This window comes from Hemitrygon akajei, chromosome 29 (genome assembly GCF_048418815.1).
Source record: "Hemitrygon akajei chromosome 29, sHemAka1.3, whole genome shotgun sequence".
In the NCBI taxonomy this organism is placed as follows: Eukaryota; Metazoa; Chordata; class Chondrichthyes; order Myliobatiformes; family Dasyatidae; genus Hemitrygon; species Hemitrygon akajei.
Genome location: NC_133152.1, coordinates 33,990,355 through 34,003,566, shown reverse-complemented (window position 1 = coordinate 34,003,566; position 13,212 = coordinate 33,990,355). Strand labels below are relative to the sequence as shown.

Genomic DNA, 13,212 nt, shown 5'->3' with positions numbered 1-13,212 from the left:
GCCTCTCAGGGTTTAGTCCTCCCACATCTCAGCTAATTGACTGACTGCTTGTCGGCTGTTCAATCACAGCTGAGGTCTAACTATCCCTCAGAAGCACTTTGGAGGTCAAGCAAGAGCAGTTGCCTCCTTCTTCCCCAATCCACTGGCACAAAGAGGCTCAACCATCATGGTAACCATTATTAACTCAGTGAGCACACACTAGTTCCCATGGCATAAGGAGATTGCAAATCATGTGTTAGGACACATCAGTAATCTGAATATGAAATCCACTAAATACCTTTGGGTACTTAACCTACGGATTATGAAGGTCAATAAATTATTTCTGTGTTCTTTACGTGCACGACACATAAATGTAAGGAATTGTCTGGAAATACATGGTGGTGACCCAAGGTATTCAATCCACGTGCAGGTTGTGGGTGTATGGCCCATAAAGTGTGTGAGTTAGCTGTTCAGAGGCGGGCCATCATAAAGTGTGTGAGTTAGCTGTTCAGAGGTGGGCCATCATAAAGTGTGTGAGTTAGCCGTTCAGAGGCGGGCCATCATAAAGTGTGTGAGTTAGCTGTTCAGAGGTGGGCCATCATAAAGTGTGTGAGTTAGCCGTTCAGAGGCGGGCCATCATAGAGTGTGTGAGTTAGCCGTTCAGAGGCGGGCCATCATAGAGTGTGTGAGTTAGCCGTTCAGAGGCGGGCCATCATAGAGTGTGTGAGTTAGCCGTTCAGAGGCGGGCCATCATAAAGTGTGTGAGTTAGCCGTTCAGAGGCGGGCCATCATAAAGTGTGTGAGTTAGCCGTTCAGAGGCGGGCCATCATAAAGTGTGTGAGTTAGCCGTTCAGAGGCGGGCCATCATAAAGTGTGTGAGTTAGCCGTTCAGAGGCGGGCCATCATAAAGTGTGTGAGTTAGCCGTTCAGAGGCGGGCCATCATAGAGTGTGTGAGTTAGCCGTTCAGAGGCGGGCCATCATAGAGTGTGTGAGTTAGCCGTTCAGAGGCGGGCCATCATAAAGTGTGTGAGTTAGCCGTTCAGAGGCGGGCCATCATAAAGTGTGTGAGTTAGCCGTTCAGAGGCGGGCCATCATAAAGTGTGTGAGTTAGCCGTTCAGAGGCGGGCCATCATAAAGTGTGTGAGTTAGCCGTTCAGAGGCGGGCCATCATAGAGTGTGTGAGTTAGCCGTTCAGAGGCGGGCCATCATAGAGTGTGTGAGTTAGCCGTTCAGAGGCGGGCCATCATAAAGTGTGTGAGTTAGCCGTTCAGAGGCGGGCCATCATAGAGTGTGTGAGTTAGCCGTTCAGAGGCGGGCCATCATAGAGTGTGTGAGTTAGCCGTTCAGAGGCGGGCCATCATAAAGTGTGTGAGTTAGCCGTTCAGAGGCGGGCCATCATAAAGTGTGTGAGTTAGCCGTTCAGAGGCGGGCCATCATAGAGTGTGTGAGTTAGCCGTTCAGAGGCGGGCCATCATAGAGTGTGTGAGTTAGCCGTTCAGAGGCGGGCCATCATAGAGTGTGTGAGTTAGCCGTTCAGAGGCAGGCCATCATAAAGTGTGTGAGTTAGCCGTTCAGAGGCAGGCCATCATAGAGTGTGTGAGTTAGCCGTTCAGAGGCGGGCCATCATAGAGTGTGTGAGTTAGCCATTCAGAGGCGGGCCATCATAAAGTGTGTGAGTTAGCCGTTCAGAGGCAGGCCATCATAAAGTGTGTGAGTTAGCCGTTCAGAGGCGGGCCATCATAGAGTGTGTGAGTTAGCCATTCAGAGGCGGGCCATCATAAAGTGTGTGAGTTAGCCGTTCAGAGGCAGGCCATCATAAAGTGTGTGAGTTAGCCGTTCAGAGGCAGGCCATCATAAAGTGTGTGAGTTAGCCGTTCAGAGGCGGGCCATCATAGAGTGTGTGAGTTAGCCGTTCAGAGGCGGGCCATCATAAAGTGTGTGAGTTAGCCGTTCAGAGGCAGGCCATCATAGAGTGTGTGAGTTAGCCATTCAGAGGCGGGCCATCATAGAGTGTGTGAGTTAGCCGTTCAGAGGCAGGCCATCATAGAGTGTGTGAGTTAGCCATTCAGAGGCGGGCCATCATAGAGTGTGTGAGTTAGCCGTTCAGAGGCAGGCCATCATAAAGTGTGTGAGTTAGCCATTCAGAGGCGGGCCATCATAAAGTGTGTGAGTTAGCCGTTCAGAGGCGGGCCATCATAGAGTGTGTGAGTTAGCCATTCAGAGGCGGGCCATCATAGAGTGTGTGAGTTAGCCGTTCAGAGGCGGGCCATCATAGAGTGTGTGAGTTAGCCGTTCAGAGGCGGGCCATCATAGAGTGTGTGAGTTAGCCGTTCAGAGGCAGGCCATCATAGAGTGTGTGAGTTAGCCATTCAGAGGCGGGCCATCATAAAGTGTGTGAGTTAGCCATTCAGAGGCGGGCCATCATAGAGTGTGTGAGTTAGCCGTTCAGAGGCAGGCCATCATAAAGTGTGTGAGTTAGCCGTTCAGAGGCAGGCCATCATAGAGTGTGCGAGTTAGCCGTTCAGAGGCGGGCCATCATAGAGTGTGTGAGTTAGCCGTTCAGAGGCGGGCCATCATAGAGTGTGTGAGTTAGCCGTTCAGAGGCGGGCCATCATAGAGTGTGTGAGTTAGCCGTTCAGAGGCGGGCCATCATAGAGTGTGTGAGTTAGCCGTTCAGAGGCGGGCCATCATAGAGTGTGTGAGTTAGCCGTTCAGAGGCGGGCCATCATAGAGTGTGTGAGTTAGCCGTTCAGAGGCGGGCCATCATAGAGTGTGTGAGTTAGCCGTTCAGAGGCGGGCCATCATAAAGTGTGTGAGTTAGCCGTTCAGAGGCAGGCCATCATAGAGTGTGTGAGTTAGCCGTTCAGAGGCAGGCCATCATAGAGTGTGTGAGTTAGCCGTTCAGAGGCAGGCCATCATAGAGTGTGTGAGTTAGCCGTTCAGAGGCGGGCCATCATAAAGTGTGTGAGTTAGCCGTTCAGAGGCAGGCCATCATAGAGTGTGTGAGTTAGCCGTTCAGAGGCAGGCCATCATAGAGTGTGTGAGTTAGCCGTTCAGAGGCAGGCCATCATAGAGTGTGTGAGTTAGCCGTTCAGAGGCGGGCCATCATAAAGTGTGTGAGTTAGCCGTTCAGAGGCAGGCCATCATAAAGTGTGTGAGTTAGCCGTTCAGAGGCGGGCCATCATAAAGTGTGTGAGTTAGCCGTTCAGAGGCAGGCCATCACAATATACTCGAAGCTTGCTTCAGAGAAACTTAAACAGAACTTGTCTAAGGCACAAGATTATAGAACTCAGTCATTCGATCTATATAAGCGTAGGTTCTCTCTAAAATATGTATTTTGTGTTTCAATCCAACCTCCATCAACTCCAATCTATCTGGCTCTCATTAGGTTCTTCCATCCAGCCCTGACACCAATCAAGTCTCTGACTTTCACCTGGCAGCTGATTGCAATCCCCACCTTCCCTATCTAATCCCGATATTTAACTCAATTCTCAAGATTCCAACGCCCACTCTAACTCCTGATTGAATCTCTGACATTCTCTCTTCCTGTCTAACCCAGGGGTTCCCAACCAGGAGTCATAGAAACACAGAAAACCTCCAGCACATACAGGCCCTTCAGCCCACAAAGCTGTGCTGAACATGTCCTTACCTTAGAAATTACGTAGGGTTACCCACAGCCCTCTATTTTACTAAGCTCCATGTACCTATCCAGGAATCTCTTAAAATACCCTATCATTTCCACCTCCACCACCATCACTGGCAGCCCATTCCACGCACTCACCTTCTCTGCGCAAAAAACCTACCCCTGACATCTCCTCTGTACCTACTTCCAAGCACTTTAAAACTATGCCCTCTGATGTTAGCCATTTCAGCCCTGTGAAAAAGCCTCTGATTATCTACACGATCAATGCCTCTCATCATCTTATACACCTCTATCAGGTCTCCTCTCATCCTTCATCGCTCCAAGGAGAAAAGGCCGAGTTCTCTCAACCTATTCTCATAAGGGATGCTCCCCAATCCAGGCAATATCCTTGTAAATCTTCTCTGCACCCTTTCTATGGTTTCCACATCCTTCCTGTACTGAGGTGACCAGCACTGAGCACAGTACTCCAAGTGGGGTCTGACCAGGGTCCTATACAGCTACAACATTACCGCTCAGCTCCTAAACTCAATCCCATGATCGATGAAGGCCAATGCTCCGTATGTCTTCTTAACCACAGAGACCAAGGACCCCTTGCATGATGATATTGACCCATGGCATAAAAAAGGTTGGGAACTCCTGTAGTCTAACTCAAGTTACAGCAAAAGAAAGCAAAGCCTTTGTGTCTGATTTGTGGTGTGAAGATCTCCTGAAAACAGTGTCCTATGTGGAAAGGATGTGGAGGACACGTATGAGCTACCTCTGCCACCAGGCAGTGTGGATTTAATGCACCTCTTCTAGTGCATGGGATTTTTTCTAGAGCAGTATTTCATTTATTAAAAACCATGAATTAAACCATGAATTGATTGTCTGGTTATTAAGGGTTTGTGCCGCTGGGAAATTTATTAACTAGGTGGCACAACATTGGAAATGCTGCCTCACAGGTCCGGTGAAGCGGGTTTAATCCTGACTCCAGTGCTGTCACTGTAGAGTTTCGACAGCTTCCCTGTGACCGTGTGGGTTTCTGCCCAGTGCTCTTGTACCCTCCCACATCTAGAAGACTTGGAGATTGATAAACTAAGTAGCCACTATAATCAGTTTAATCCGAAGGGGTTAGTATGAATTTGAGGAAAGTAAAATCCAAGTTGTCAAATGTCTGCTTGATAGTTTGCATCTGTGGTGGTTGGCTCTATGACTTTAGATGTGGCGTAAGAGTGAAAAGGCTTGACCTTCTACTCCTGACCTGCTGGAATGTAGGGAATGTAGATCTCAAATGGGATGGTCACTCCTGTGGAATAGTCTGCCTATTCCAAGTAGAGTTTCTTTTACACTGCTGAGACTAACTCATGGGATAGGGTGCATCAGGCAAATCTCAAAACAAAAAGGGAAGGAAAATGCCTGGTGGTGTAGTGGTTAGCATAGCACTTTATATTTCAGGTGCGCCGGGATCAATTCCCACCGCTGCCTGTAAGGGGTTTGTACATTCTGCCCGTGACCATGTGGGTTTCCTCTGGGTGCTCTGGTTTCCTCCCACAGTCCAAAGACATACCAGTTGGTAGGTTAACTGGTCAGTGTAAATTGCCCAGTAAATACTTCAGGATTAAATCAGGGGAATGCCGGGTGGCGCAGTTCAAAGGACCAGAAGGGCTTGTTCCATGCTATATGTCAATAAATGAATTAATAAGAAAGGAAAAAAGGCTGGTCTCAAAACTTGTCAAAGGACTTCACAGCAATAAAATTCATTTTAAATATAGTTGCTGATGCAGAAGAGGAAAAACAGAAAGAAAATCGAAGGTTTACGGCATCTTTCAGCTCTTGGAAAACACACAGAACTTAAGGTGGCAGTCCATCACCAACATAGAGCTGAAAGTCTGCTGCTAGTCTACATAATAAACACACTATGATTACTGCTGTAGGCCTCAGAAGATTGAAATATTTTTGATAAGAGACAATGATCCATATTTGAGTAATTGCTTTAATAAGCTGAGGACTTACAACTTATGCCAATTCAAATATAGACCTTTAACTGATAATAAATGTCGCCATTGCTCTTCAAACATTTGAAGGTTGGTGATAGGTGGTGTAATCTCCACCCGTCACTCTTTATACAGCTCCACTTGCTATTAAAGTAAGTGCTTATCAGCGGATTAAAATACATTGACTTATGAATGTGAGAAAAATATACAGGAAACCAGCACACCAAGAGAGGCTGGTAATTGTGTAACTGGGAGAGTTCAACAAATGTGAAACGAGAGGGAGCTGGAGCATGAAAATAAGGGAGAGAACAAACACACACTTCATTAAATAATATAAAGTGTTTAGAAACAGAAAAGACGAGCTTAATACTTGTTCTTACTTTCATCATCATAATGTGAGGGAATTATGTTGGAAGGTAATAGCAAATTCTAATCAGAGGTTCCCAACCTGGGGTTGATGGACTGCTTACTTTAATGTTATTGGTCCATGGTATAATAAAGGTTTAGAACCTCTGTTCTAAGTGCTGTAAAACTTGATACTCAAATCAGAAAATGCTTGCAATGCACAGCAGATCAGTTTGCAAAGGGGAAAGATGGGTTAACATTCAAGAGCAATCACTTAATCAAAGCTAAATATTAGTAGTGGAATATTTTTGGCATCTTTGAAAAAGTTTTGCCCTTGAAATTAATGTTTTCTCCTTTCAAGGTTTTGACAGAATCTGCTGAATCCTATCAGTTTTTGTTGTGTTGATTTTGTAATGCAGAGATTAAAAATCTAAAATATGTTTCTGTCACATAAATTTAAATTCTTCTTTGTAAAAAAAAAACACATTTATCTCCATCGATATTCATAGCTTGGAGAGCTGTGAATGACCCAGGAAGGTTACCGTCTGGAAAGGCCCTACCTGCTGTTTGACCCCTGGCTCTGTACTTACTATATTAACTATAACTAGAAATTGACATTCTGCTCTATCTCTGCTATAAAGTTATGGCAAAGGACAGATTTTATTTAGTGTACTTGCATATATCTTTTGGATCCCTTGTTTTTTTTTAATGTTAACAGTGAACTTGCTATTGACAGAATAGTTGCAAACGGAGTATTCTCATAGGCTGCCTGGCCTGCTGTGTTCCACCAGCATTTTGTGTGTGTTGTTTGAATTTCCAGCATCTGCAGATTTCCTCGTGTATTCTCATAGGCTGTTTGTTGATAAATTACTTATTGGGGAGATAAGTAATAATAATAAGTGATTAAAGTGCTTTTCTGTGATAGAGTGTCACTTGAAGTACTTGGGGGGGAGGGGGGGAATGGAGGGTTCCTGTGGTGAAGGGGGAGAAACTAGAGAATGTGGACCGGGGCTGTTCTGAAGAAAAGTGTAAATTTGAAATAAAGGCAGAGAATAATCCAAAACATAAAATTATTTGTCTCTTTCTGAAGGAGACTGAATTTCTGAGCATCTCCAGTATCTACCATAAACATGACCAAATCTGCAGATGCTGGAAATCCAAAGCAACACACACAAAATGCTGGACTCGGGCTGCAGCTCTGGAAAAGAGTAAATAGTCGATTCTTTGGAGCAAGACCCTTCATCAGGACTGAAGGGAATATTTAAACTTCTTCACGGTAGGCATCCCTCGAAGAGACTTAACAGTAGTGCTGATGAAGGGTCTCAGCCCAAAACATCGACTGTTCACTCTTTTCCATAGATGCTCCCTGGCCTGCTGAGTTCCTCCAGCATTTTGTGGGAGTATTTCCAGCATCTAACTTGTTCTATTCTCTGCCCAACCATCCACAATGGTACCTCCTTGACTCATTTGTACGTGAGAGCCATTTTTCAAATGTGACCCTAGTAGTGAGTATCGTGAGTACTGGAGAGGGGCAGGGGGCTGGGTCTTATAAACTGGAAGAAAGAATATCTTATGTTGTTACAGAACCTTTCAAGGAAATGAACGTATTCCTTATTCAAGTACTTCTGCATTGGAGTGAAGCACAGCAGTATCCGAACAACAAGGTTCCTCAAATGGCTATAAAATGAATTACTGCCTTTATTTTTGATCTTTATTTTGACCGCTGCAGAACTTTCTTGGTTTCCTGTGAACGCTGCCTCACAGCCTGGGAGGGCATTACAAGTGAATACACCTTTCAGGTGATCGGAGGTGGGAATCCTGGTTACTTAGCTCAAAGGTTGTGTGGGGAACTATAGCAGTGCCGCTTACTGTGCAGGCTGAAGTCAAGCCATGCAGCAAAGGTCGAGGATGGAACCTGGGATTTTCCCAATTTGTGCAGCAGGTATTCAGCAGTTAATGCCACAAAGCAGCAGAACTACCATAAAGAAACCTGCCAGGACCCATGCAATGGTGTCAGGCCACCAATGACTTTAATCAGCACTCACAAGTTGGGCTCACCTTCGGAAAAATTAAGTTGAAGCTTAAACTTAAACAAATAAATTGAAAAAAATTAATGGAATTTGTTTTGGTGATCTAGAGATAGTGCTGGCCTGTTAATTGGGAGTGCTGGGTAAATTCCTGTGGTTTGTTTGCTGTTTTCTCGACAGGAGAGAGCTCCCATGGCCTTGGGGCAGTGTCAGCACATGCACCTGACTGTCACTTTCCTTTCACTGCCTAATTGGGCCATTTTTCTCGTTCTGTCACTTCCCTGACATTGGCCTTGTCATTTCCAAAGATATGATTTCTCCAATGCTGGCAGAAACCTTCTGCATTAGTCAAAATAAGCTCACGAACAGCTCCAATCTCCCACTGTTGATGTATCAGGAAATGTTCCAGCTGAATTCTAGAGCACTCCCTATCTTCAATTTGCACAGAGATCCTTTATCAATATACACATAATTTAACTTTTGCTGCATTTGGAAAAACATAGTGAAATGGAAAGAAAGGTCTTGCTCTACAAATCCAGTTTTTCCATTTAATTTCAAATGAAAAATACAGATCTATTTGGAATACTAGCTCCATTTTCCATAACATTCTGCACTAAAAGACTTCTCACACCACTTATTCAATCCTAGTTTTCTTCTCTTGCTTTTCCCTGATGCAAACGTACCCAGACTCTGTTTTAAGCATAACCTATTACAGTACAATAATCGTAGGCAGTCTTTTAAAAGAGTCACATTCAATCCCCTCGGTATTTATCTGTCAAACATGTAGACCCATTAGAAGGAGTCATAGCTAGATGGTGACTAAATCTTTCTTCCTCTCCCCTCCAATGCCAGGGATCTCCGACCACCCTGATTTCAGATTAAGTTCATCACTATTTGGCAAATGAATTTGAAATATTAGACCACACAATTTTCCTTTGAGTTCCCCTGACTCATGTCCCTTTACTTCTCCACCTTAAGCAACAGCACTCCTCTTAGTTTGAGTATTACTACTACAACAGAGTTATTTAACATATATACAGATCCAGTTTTGCCGTTCCAACATCTGGAGAAAAATGGAACATTTTGGATCTTCATGAGATAAGACCATATGACTGTTGAGACTGCTCCACCATTCCATCATGGCTGATTTATTATCACTTTCAATCTCATCCTTCTGCCTTCTCCAAGTAACTTTTGATGCCCTAACTAATCAAGAACCTATTAACAACTGCTTTAAATGTACCCAATGACATGGCCAACTGTCTGTGTCAATGAATTCCACAGATTCACCACCGTCTGGCTAAACAAATTCCTCCTCACCTCTGTTCCAAGTGGATGTCCATCTGTTCTGAAGCTGTGCCCTCTGGTCCTAGACTCCCTCACTATCAAAAACATCAACTTTATCTTACTTCCAACCTGTGGTCCCCTTGCTTAATGGTATTATTCCATGACATAAAAAGTGTTGGGAAACCTAGATCTAGGCCGTTCAATATTTGACAAGTTTCAATGAGAGTCTACCCCACTCCCCCACCACCATTCTTCTAAAGTCCAATGAGCAGGCCCAGAGCAATCAAATGCTCCTCATATATTAACCCTTTCATTCCCAGAATCATTCTTGTGAACCTCTTCTTGACCCTCTTCAATACCAGATGAGAGGCCCAAAACTGCTCACAATTTCCAAGTGCAGTCTGACCAAAGCATTATAAATCCTCAGAGTTTCAGCTTTAATTTTATATTCTAGTCCAAAATCAGATTATAGATAAAGAATCCAATTCACTTCTGTAAAGCGCGATTAATGTGTATACAACGCAATCGCACAAGAAGCACTAATGAATTTTTAGGTTGCCGATATATTACAGAGGATAGTTAAACAACTGCTGCTTTTCAAAAGACTGAATACCTGAAAGAAATATACATGCCTTCATTTGTACTATCTTCAATAGTGCAGGAATTCCTGAAAAATTACGATGGATCAGTAGCCTAGATTGCTATTCAAGTGTTTTGAGCACTACTTGAACTCTCAGATGTTTGGCTGAAAAGGAGGAGTGTTACTTATGAGCCAAGTTGATGCTGGTAGTGTCAGATGGTACAGAAAATAAGCTTCTTTCCATTGAATGGAAATTTCACATTGAGAACCGTGATTTAAAGAAGGCCGGTATTTGAGAAGGTATATTGGCAAAGATCTGGAAGCGCAAGGAGCTATGAACATTGCAGATTCATTTAAAAAGTCACTACTTCCTATCCCTCTGAAATACAGGCACTGTATGAAGGTTCTGAAAGCCTCTCATTAGGTAGCTACCCTTCAGGAAGGCAAGATTTCCTCGATGTAAACAAACATTTCAGAGGAAATCCTACTCAACGAGGTGCTTGCAGTTTGAACAGAAAGAACATTTGTTCTGAATGAGGGAGTCTGGAAAAAACATGCCTAGGGCACTGGTGAGCTTGGAGACCCAATCCAAAACATAGATGACTGACCTGATTAATCTGAATGCTCACACTAAACCTTCACCTTATTAGCCATGGGCTCTTATTTAGAGGGGTATAATGAGCCATAAATCAAGGATTCCAAAATTATTCATATTAGCATGTTTTATTATGATGTAAAAATATAAGTTGTTTGTATTCATTTCCTTTATAGAATTAGTAAATTCTTGTATAGCAGCTATTCATAATAGTCTTATATTTAGTTTCAATGTTATCAGGTTTAATTTATTTTTATTTTATTTTGGCTTTAACTGCCAGAAGTTTCTGGGTTTAAAACTAAGTTTACCTCATTTTCTTTCTTCTGTCCCTGTCGGACAACTTTATAGCTATTCTTTAAGGGCTAGGCCAAGTACTATTCTCAGCTGAATTGCCCTTTGCGTATCCTGGTCTATGTATGGAGGGGATCACCACCCGTGACAATCCTGTTCTCAGTTGATCATACAGTAACACTTTACAGAAGGGTTTCTATAAAAAAAAAACGGGAGAGGATAACTTGGGCAGTCCTGAGGACTTTCTTCTGTCTCCTTTCCCCAAGGGTTCACTGGATGGCAACTGAGTGCAGCACTTACCTGAGTGATTTTTCTTATCTGTAACTTGGGGGAAATGGGCTGTTTCTGAGCACTTGGCTGCCTAGTAAAAGCAAGGATATAACGCTGAGGATATAAAAGCAAGGATGTGATGTTGAGGCTTTATAAAGTACTGGTGAGACCTCAGTACTTCATTGAAACCTATTGAACATTGAAAGGCCTTGATATAGTGGATGTGGAGAGGATGTTTCCTCTGGTGGTGGAGTCTAAGACCAGAGGACACAGCCTCAGAACGGGGGGGGGGGGGGGGGGGGAGTCCTTGTAGAATGGAGACAAGGAGGAATTTATTTAGCCAGAAAGTGGTGGATCTGTGGAATTCATTGCCACAGGCAACAGTGGAGGCCAAGTCATTGGGTATATTTAAGTCAGAGGTTGACACATTCTTGATCAGTCAGGGAGAAGGCAGAAGATTGGGGCTGAGAGTGAAATGGATCAGCCATGATAAAATGGTGGAGCAGTCTTGATGGGCCAAATGGTCTAATTCTGTTCTTATATCTTATGGCCTTATGGTCTAATAAGGACTAGCTGATTCTGGGTTGTTAAAAACCTGTACAGTAACTTAAAGATTAAAACTCGAATTGGAGAATAAAATATTGGAGTCCATGGTTTGCCTCACAGAAGGCATTTGGTACTTCCTTTCCATAACCTTCATAGAGAAGAGTCTTATCCCGAAACAATTCCCCTGCGTAGATGTTGTCTGAGTTCTTCCAGTATTTTGTGTGTGTTGCTGTAGATTCGAAGCATCTGCAGAATCTTGTGTGTTTAGAAAAAACAAAGCTTCATGCATACATACATACATAGATGCTTACTGACCTTCCTTTCACAGAGTAACGGGTTACACAAAATATTTATTACCATTGTAGACATTCTGCCTGGTATAAGCTAATTTAGCACAAAATGTTTTATTTTATGGAATGGCACAGATTCAATAGCACTTTTCACAGCTTTAGATAACTTGAATAATTTTACAGAAGGCCTGCTGCTTTATAGAAACGTGGCAGCTAATCTGAGTATAATAAATACAATGATATCATACACAATGTATAATTAATTCATGTTGATGTTGTTTGGTGTGGGATAAATCTGATAATATTGGCATTGGACTTCTCCGTCGCTGTAAGAGGGTTCCACCTTTCCATCAGCTCCAACAGGACTAGAAGCTGAAACTTTGGCTCAGAACTTAATACCGAGTCAAAGATGACATCCAATATGATCTGGACCTTTTCATATGTACAGCTCTGTAACACAATGACCTTTAGATCATTAGAACAGAGTGCTTGCTGGGAAAGAAAGCCCTGCCAAAGTAAAATCCACATCATCTACAGGAAAAGTTATCTAATAAAGGGGGGGTGGTTATGACTTATTTTACCCCTCCTTTTCTCAGGAGTGCTAAGGCCAATTACTAACCCCTCAGTCTTGCCTTAGTCCCAGCTTCATTCTGACTTCTTTGAGTCACTTTCTAGAAGAATAGGTGCAATCGGTAACAAATAAAGCCAGTGTACTGATTCAGTTCTGAAGTAAATTCAACTCTCTAGACTTATTCTTGTGGATTTCTTCTCCACTCTTTAAGGCCGTTCCATCTTTCCTGAAGACTGATGCCCTGAATTGGACACAATGCACTGGTTGTGGGCAAAACAAGTGCAATCTAAAATTTTTATCATAGCATTTACTTAGAAAGAAAAGACTCCACATAAGCCATTTAAGACCTTAGGCCTTAGGCTGCTATTTGTGCTGGATTGGTAGACTTCAACCAAGGGACTGTCTGAATAGAAAGGGATGAAATCAGCTAAGCTTTGATTTTATTGAAGAAAACGTGCATGGATTGATGGGAGCTTGACTGCGTTGACCCAGAATTAAGGGATCTACGGATATTCACCCAGGTAATGGATGAAATGAGATATTGGAGAACTGCTGATGGCCTGATTATACTGGGTGTACTAAACTTGGAAATGTATGTATTTAGGGTGGGGTTTGGAATGCTTCAAAGCAGACAGTATCTACCATTTGAATGTGAACGGGGGTTGTGGTGGGTACAGAGATTGATAGTAGAATATAAAGATATGATAGCTGCTAATCCCGACCCATACTTGATTCATCATTCATCATCATTTTATTGTCACAAGGCAAAACTTCATGGAGCAATAAATGTCTAAACATTGTGACTGATGGGATC

General features: G+C 43.3%; 1 protein-coding gene across 10 annotated transcripts in view; it reads right to left on the bottom strand.

Annotated features, from left to right (window-relative positions):
* The window catches only part of prdm16 (PR domain containing 16), a 716,934-nt gene that overhangs the window by 407,584 nt on the left and 296,138 nt on the right, over nt 1-13,212 (bottom strand). The gene's annotated exons all lie outside the window — the stretch shown is intronic.